The following is a 9391-nucleotide window of genomic DNA, read 5'->3' on the forward strand; positions in this document are numbered from 1 at the left end:
AAGGATCTGGAAAATAAGAAATTTTTTTTAATTCATAAATCTTTGCATGGAAAACATTCCTAACATCTTTGCGTTGACCTTGAATCAAGAAATTATTTCGGAAAACAAATAAAAGAGTTGAAGTTGTATATATCATGAACAAAAGTATAAAATTATTTTGATCAGTATCAAGTATATACAATTATATCTATTTTCAATTATGTATTATATTGTATATAAGAGAACATAGTGAACATTCTTTTACAAGAAGATGATAATTTCTACCGAAATTATAGTTCATTTAAAGTAACTTGTTGCTTATTAAGATTATATCAATAAAAAAAAGCTGATTAATTTTATGAAAATTAAATTTCAAAAAGTTAAAATTAACTAAACATTAAATTTTTAACACGTTTATGACCAGGCTTGATTGTAAGTGAAATTTTGCACTCTTGTGTATTTGTGTATGTATGACTTATTAATGTCAGATTGAATTATTAATAGCGTAATCTTACATATTTGTATTATCCTGTGTGGAGGGAGCCCACCTATATTAATATTTATTGTACCACATAATCTACCCCTGCAGATGATAAATCGAGGCCTCAGATTGAGTCGTCGGCGGAGAAGCAGAGGCTGGCGTTTGACATGATGGTGGAGACGATTTTGAGTGACGAGGCATGCTTTAGGTGTCTTAAAAATATGAAGATTCTCCTTCCAAGCGCTAATAAAATCTTTTACCGCTATCTTAATTTCAATCAGTATAAAGAAACCAGTTTACACATTTTGACCAAAATCAGATCGACCAACAAACTACGAAAAAATTCAGCAATTATTTAAGAGGTCAATAAAATATTTGAAACAAACTCAACTTATATTTGTGAACTATATAAAATCATAAATTTACAATTTATTAATTTATAAATCATAATATTCGATACATATTAATAATTATAATGACTAAACTTACTTTCAGAGAAAATATACTGTTTAATAATTATAATAACAATACTTGCATTAAAAGAATCATCCAGTGATACAAAATTAGTTGCTTTTCCTTTGATTTTTTTTTGTGTTGGCTGAAGTTTTGCTTAGATAATAATTAAATTATATTCGATTATTCGACTGAATAATGACGGGACAAAGTAAAATAAATAAAATATTTACTCGGTATTCACCTTGAAGAAAAATATAATTTCATTGTAATCTGTATGATATTGTATAGTAGGTATTAGGTATTAAGTATTATGACCTTAGCTACTTATTAGGGAACATTGACTAAGTAGAGAAGGCAGCCAGTGGCCTGGCTCAGAAAAGGCTTTTATGTGCAATGGTTGACCTTAACGTGAGGAAAACCTTCAACTCATCATCATATCTACTCATTGATGCTGCACTTTGAAAACGTGAGTTTCCGGGATACCTTATTCAAATACTACAGTCTTATATGAGACTTGGACTATGTCCACTATTAGAAAGTTGAAACCCAACATCCAGGGGCCTTCAGCATGTAAAAGGCGTCTGTTTATGTCGGTAGCTCACTGCAAACTGCTATATACATCCCGGGCCTAAACGCTGACGGCGCCGAAGACGTGCACGGAATAGAACAACCCTCAGCCATGCCTAAAGGGGGGCCGCTTTTCGGGTTGCGAAGTGTTATAGGACTGTGTCCGATATGGCTGCTCTTTTCTTGGTTATGGCACCATCGGACCATGGATGCTACCAGTTTTAACTGTCGAAAAGAAGGTGAGCTGCTAATATCTGCGCATCCACTGTGGGAGCCGGAATACTCAGTAGAAGTTCCATTGTCCGTACTGAGCAGAGTTTAGACTTGAGACGGATCAGCTCATTGGTCGAAAACAACGGTCCAAGGATGTCTCTGATATCGTTCTGTAGCTGGAGCAGAACTCCTCCCAGATGATAAAATATCGAGGAGGCCTCGGATTGAGTCGTCGGTGGAGAAGTAGAGGCTAGCGTTTGACATGATGGTGGAGACGATACTCGGGCAAAAGAAAGCTGCAGAGCGCATCAGGCAGGCAAGAGGTTGACGGGTAACTTAAAAGTCTTGTTTTTCTGTGGGCCGAGTCAGCTTTTCTGGGTCGTTAGAGGCCTCCGCCTATGCATAACTTGAATTATATTGATAAAAAACGATAAAAGAACGGTTGGCAGTATTGTGATAAACAGTTCCAACCCATTCCTGATTTTTGAACAAGGAAAAAAAAGGTATCACAGAACATAATTTTGTTACATTGTGGTGGTTGCTATATTGACACATAAATACCTCCTAAGGTAAGTACTTACACTTGGTAATTGTGGTGGAAACAAACATTTACTTGTATATGAACTAACAACAATTACATATACAATAAGAATAATAAAATAAAGGTTAGTCGCACTAATATATATTCTCTATTCAGGTTAAGATTGAACCGATTTCGCGCACGTATACTGAGCCACCGGTTCCTGTCTGCCCCCCCCCCCCCCCCCCAGGCGATGACCATGAGTTTCGTGATTGGCTGTGTCAGTCATCGGCGGCCGTCAATAATCGTCAGCGCCGCCTGCAAGCTCATTGTAGCTCCCGTTTTATGGTGGGAGATTCGCTGACCAGACGAGTTTTGGTCGGCCGGGAGGTTCAATCTTAACCTAAATGGAGTATGATAGCAAAATAAGCTTGCAGTACGTGATATGTTGTATAAATATAAACTATTATAGTTATATTGTGATTTGATGTTTAATCAGTTTCCCAAGGTCGCTCCACCTCTACAACAGAAATTGAACAGCCATATACTATCTTTTTTGGTGAATTGAAGCCGTCATTTGTATGTTCCATAAAAAAATTTCTTAGGGAAATTTGAAAACAATTCATTTTCATGCTTGATGCTTCATGCCAGATGCAACATAACAACCCTACAAATGTACAGAATATTTTTTTTCTTCAAATTACAAACCATTTTATATATTGTAAATACTAATCAGTATTTGGAATCAAAATTTCCAATATGGGAAAACGTTAAATTAAAGAAAATAGTTATGATAGTTTGTACAGCTGTCTTGTACAATAGGTATCGTGTATGTCTAGTGATGTAAAACCATTGTACATTAAAGACATAAATTACATACTTATTTTATTTTATGATATCAATAAATTATTGCTATTAAAGTAATTTATTTTACAATATTAAACTATAATAATAAAGTAGGTTGAATTACTTTTTGGTTGAAAAATTTCATTTAAATATATCATTGTGTGTATAAAATATAATAATTTAAGTAGCTACTTTACGTAAATGTTTCATCTACCCACTGCTATAATAATATCTTATGAGAAATCTTGTATTAAATATTCAAAGTTTAAATATAAAATGAATATTTTTATAAATTTCCAACTAGCTCATAAAAAATAATGGAAATGTAGGCAACCCTTTCTTTTGAAATAACACTGATAACAATTTACAAACAGTGTTGTGCTAAATTTTCAAGATACTTAACAAGGCAAAATATTATTTGTTGTAGAAAAAGTGAAAAACAAAAAAACAATCGAAAATTTCTAATTGCAATAAAAAGCTTCAAAATCCTATTTCCAATTCAATGTATAAAATATGTTCTGAGTCTTGAGATCTTAACCAAAGTTAAATTTTGAACAAAAAAAGGCTTTATTGTAACGAGTGTTATACATTTAAAATGCATATTATAAGATCAGAGTTTAAAATATCTTAACATTTATATTAATTATATTTATATAATACTTATCCTTACCGCGGGAATAGGACAACCATGTATATTGCGCATTCCTAAACCTTCCGTAAAGTTCTTCCAAACATTTTCCATCAATTTCATGATTGAAGTGCAAGCTTTAGGCGTGTTAAAAATATGAGCATTTTCCTTCCAACCACCAATAGAATCTTTTACCGCCATATTGATATCAACCTATAAGGAAAACGATTTACGTATTTTGCCCAAAACCAGATCTACCAGCATAAAACAATAAAATTCAACAACTATTTTATAAGTCGATGCATTTGGTGCTCAACTTATGGTGTGATCTAGGTATAAAAAATCCCGAAATTCTTATTTGTTCAACAATAAATCTATATTTTTTTATATTCCCGAAAATTTAATAATCATAACATAACAAATAAACTTACTTCAAGAGAAAATATAAAATTCATTAATAACAGTAACAGCTATAATTACATTGAAAGAGTCATCAAGTGGTACTAGATAGGTGAGGTTTCCTTTCATTTCTGTAGTGTTGGTCGACGTTTTGCTTATGTAATAATTAAACATAATTAAGTTATTCGACTGACTTTGTTCACAACGTTGAATTGCTAACATTTTTACTCGGTATTCACCCTGAGGAAAAATATAAAATCGTTACAAGCTGTATCATATTATGTACCTATGTGGAATTAGAGGACATTCTTTTGTTACAATAATGTGGTGGTTGCTATATTAATACAAATTCTTAATTATTTGCTTACCATTGGTAATTGAGGTAAAAACAAACGCTTAGTTGTACCCGAATGAACAACATTTACAAAAACAATAAGATTGATTAGTAAACACCTCATATTTTGTCTATAATATTATAAACACACAATTTATCAACGCAGTTTATTGTTCTCCTGTTTTAATTAAATAGTTTTTCGTATAATAGCATGTACTTAATGACTTTTAATTTGTGGTGCAATCATGTATATGTATTTTATTATTTAGTGGCCTCGCTTAAAATATTGATGCAGTAGATACCTAACATGTAACATCACATAGATAATAGATGTATAAAGTGTATAGATTATATTATGTTGATAATATTATTCGTCGATGGAATTATATCCGTAGACATAAATAATAAAAAAACTTAACTGCCTCCTAAAATTGTAAAATTATTGACTCTACATAATTTGTGACTGCCGAGGGTTAGGATACCTTATAAGAACAAAGGACTTCATATCAGTATTATGTAGAGGGTGTTAGTCATAGGTGGGTAATTGATTTATTTGATGGATAATGTTGAATGGGAGTTGGTGTACGTGTAATATATAAATAATATCCTGTGTAATATTAATAAATTATAAGACGAATAATTCCAGTATTGGTGTGTCAAAACATTATAGTTTATTTTTCAATCCGTTATTTCTATTTTACTACATTATGGAATTTAAATTGTCAAATATTGTCTATTTTTCATTAATTAAAGACATTATGTGTTTAAAAAGAAGTTTGACACAAAGCTTTTGAGAATAATGTTATTAACCTGATTGGGGAGGGGATATGTGTGGTATGTGTGGTTTAGGAAAAATAGAAGCTAAGTGTATGGGAAACAGTTCTCATGCTACAACCAAGATCCATAGTAAAAAAGAGTTAGATCATATTTTATACATTAACATTAGAAGCATTTAGGTTATCACGTACTTGTTTATAAGAGGCTAGTCTATTATTTTGCAAGAAGTTGACGCACTTCATCGTTGGACTATGAAGTCTCGTACAAAATAAGTTAGGTTAAGTTGGTCAAAGGAGGTGGGTATGGGAGGTTATGATGCTGAGGATTGTATTAGAGTAGGTAATCAAGTGTTGACCTTATTTTCTGCGTCTTTGGGTATTTTTAGTTTGGCTTTTGTATTGATTATTTTGATTTTGTTTATAAAACAGTAGTCCGTTTCATTTAGATAGAAGAATGATAATTCGATAGATATAATTTCAAAAATATTCCAATTTTTGTTTTTGTTTTAAAATATGAACATAAACCTATAAATTTAATTTGTCCAAACACTCTACCCTGAGGGGATCGGTGGCGGACAGTAATTTTAGACTAAACATAAGAATGTTTTGCCCATCATACTTATCGACCTAGTTATATGATACTACTTCTTAGAACTGATTTGAATTTGTTATTATGTCTACTTGACATCGGTCAGTCTACTTTTCCCAATTTCACCCCCCGACAACTATAATATTAGTTTGAATATTTTGAAATTGTATTATTCGAAATTTAATTCAGATATCTTAAAATGTGGACTCACCGATCTTAAGAAGACTGCACTATAACGAATTCAGATCAGTTGGCTAAAATATTATAGCGTTATTATGTAGATCGGTAGAATGGACAAAAAGTGCATAAATTGTTTACCTTTCACTCGTGCAACGCCGAGTAGATGACTTGTACATGCGTGTGAGGGAACGCTCCGCTATTTCTTTCACACAGAGTCAAACACACTATACGTGTGACACTAATCATCATTTACTACGCACAAATTTACAAAACCTGTATGAAGCAACTTGAAAATTGCCTGTTCTTAAACTCCTTAAAAACTGTCCGCCACCAATCTCCCTAAAACGTGATTACGACCCAATTTTCTTATTGAATTAAAAAAAGAAAATAACAGTGCAGAATGATGAATACATAGATAGTTTATAGATGTAATTATTATTGATGATAAATTCAACGTCAAATAAATGTTTGCATTTTGATTAAAATTTAAGAACAATGCCTTTGTTGGGAAAACAAATGTACTTAAAAAAATATGTTTTTTTTATGAACATCTTAGAATCTAAGATATATTATAACTATCGTTAATCCCATTATTATATTTTTTTTAAATACATTTGCCCTAACATAACAAATACATTAAGCATTGAGCCTTAATCTATAAGTTTTAATAGACTAAAACAGTTAAACAAAATGTATCAAAATAGAAACTAACGAAAGTTGGTTCGCCAACAGTGATTGCTATAATAATCACAACCTAGAGGAAAAAACAATATTGAAGTAATTTAATATACCTACCTGTCTTACCTACCAAGTGTAACTGTATATGTTTATTAGTGTACTTCGCAATCGATTGACGAAACACACAAATATGCTTGCAAATTTTATGTGAGCTAATATAACTAGTAAAATAAAACAATAATTTAGAACCGTACAAGCAACAACGAAATTTATTGTTCTACTGTCATTAGGAGTAAAATTATTTTCGGTACTATAATAATGCTTAATCATTTTTAATTTGTAATATCATAATGGGTATGTATATATTATTATTATTTATGTCGACCTCGATTTCACTATTGTTTCTGTATACACCTATAACGTGTAATATCATAAAGATATGATTATAGATATTATTTTTACAATATTATAGACAATTACGAACTATACATTTGAAAATTTGTAATTATGATTTAGAATTTTTGAAAATTAATGTGCGTGTACTAATATCGTATATGAATCTGATATCCTTGAACCTTTTATCCTCCTGGTATAGTGGTGCGAGCATGATATTAAATAATTCATACCAAATTTCCAGATCGTTAGATATTCGTTTCAATTTATTTTGGACATTCCTGAAATATCCAATATTGCAGTCCGAGTATTTCTCAACAACATTTCGAGTGACGACTGACGAGGCATGCTTAGGTGTCTTAAAAATATGAAGATTTTCCTTCTAACCACCAATAGAATCTTTTACAGCCATATCAATTTCAATCTATATAAAGAAAACAATTTATACATTTTGACCAAAATCAAATAGACCAACAAACTACGAAAAAAATCAGCAATTATTTAAGAGGCCAATAAAATATTTAGAACAAACTCAACTTATATTTGTGAACTATATAAAATCATAAATTTACAAATCTACATAATATTCTATACATATTAATGATTATAATGTTTAAACTTACTTTCTTAGAAAATATAAGGTTTAATAATTATAATAACAACACTTGCATTAAAAGAATCATCCAAAGATACAAAATAAGTTACTTTTCCTTTGATTTCTGTTGTGTATCGTCATGTAACGTCATTGCAATATGTGTTATATTGAATTTTAGGTATTAGGTATTTTAACCTAAAATAGGTATTAGAAAAAATTATTTTGTTACATTGTGGTTATATTTATATATTGGCACATAAATATCTACTCAGGTAGGTACTTACAATCGGTAATTGTAGTAGAAACAAACGGTTACTTGTATCTGAACTAACAAAAATTACATTACCAATGAGATTGATTAGTAAACACTTCATCTTTGGTCTCCTCTATTATAGTTTATGACTATATGATTATCAACGCAGATATTGTTGTAATTGTTTGTTCTGTTATTAATCAGTAAAAAGATTTTTGGTCCTATTTAAGTCCCTAATCTTTTTAGTTTGTAATACTATACTGCGTTTGACCTCGCTTTCACTATTGTATTCACGTTTTATCATATATATGTAATATGGTTATAGATTTTATATTAGGAACCGACGGAACCGTATTATTGACAAAATTACAAACTTTTAACAAAAATTGTAATTATGATAGGTAATAGGTACAATTCTTAATTTTTGAAAATTTAATTGCATGTTCACTAATATCACTTATGAATCTGATATACATACCTTGAACCATGTTTCCTTGTGATATAGTGATACAAGCATAATATTAAATAATTGATACCAAATATCAGGACCGATAGATATTTGTCATGCTTGAAATATTTGGACTTCATATATTTCAATGTTTCAATCAACCATCATTACCTACAATTACAAAGTCTGAAGAACTTTCAACATCAACCTCTTGTCAGAACCATATTTTTAATGCAGACGACAATTTGTATACGTACCAACCTACATAATTTTTAATGTTTCAAAAGGCGAGACAGACAATGAAATATAACACATATCATTATGAAATCAATTGATTCGCTCAGAATCTAATATGCATCAGTTATTTTATATATTTAATTCTTCGACATACTATAAAAACAATGTTTAGGAAGACCCACCCCTATGTGCCAGCTGCGGTGTTCTCCTCTCAATTAAACACATTTTTACTGAATGCCTTTCGTTCGAGACGGAGAGACAAGAAGCGGGCATCTCAAGCATTTTATCGGAAGCCCTCCACCCGGACAACAGAGAACACGTTATAACATTTATTTTTAAATCCAAACTAATAAATAATATTTAATATGTAACATGCAAAAATTTAAACTCATCTTTGTTGCCGATGGCCATAGTTGCCGAGGCTTATTTCAAATAAATAAATAAAAAAAAAAAAAACAATGTTTGCTTGACGTACTTTATAGTACGTATACCTATATATATATAATATTACGAAACATTTAAATAACATAATCTAACAAAACTATATATACCACGTTTAGAATTGTATGCCAGAAAAAAAAATAGTATACATTTGTGACATATCTAAATGATAAATATAATGACAAAATATATTTGCTTTTTTCTAATAAGCGTGAAATAAGGATAATATTTAATAATGAAATTTTTATTTTCTTGCAATTAATGTTGCCCATTACAACTTTACCAGAGCAACAAGTACAAATAATTGTATAATTCTTTCAAACATTAAAAATATTAGTATCAAACCAACTATTATATAGTTTTATTGTAATTTAATGT

General features: G+C 30.4%; 1 pseudogene; it reads right to left on the reverse strand.

The window, feature by feature from the left end:
• Positions 1-2469: 2469 nt before the first annotated feature.
• LOC111041071 lies at positions 2470-5151 on the reverse strand (annotated as a pseudogene).
• Positions 5152-9391: the final 4240 nt, after the last annotated feature.

Source organism: Myzus persicae, unplaced genomic scaffold (genome assembly GCF_001856785.1).
Source record: "Myzus persicae strain clone G006 unplaced genomic scaffold, MPER_G0061.0, whole genome shotgun sequence".
Lineage (NCBI taxonomy): Eukaryota > Metazoa > Arthropoda > Insecta > Hemiptera > Aphididae > Myzus > Myzus persicae.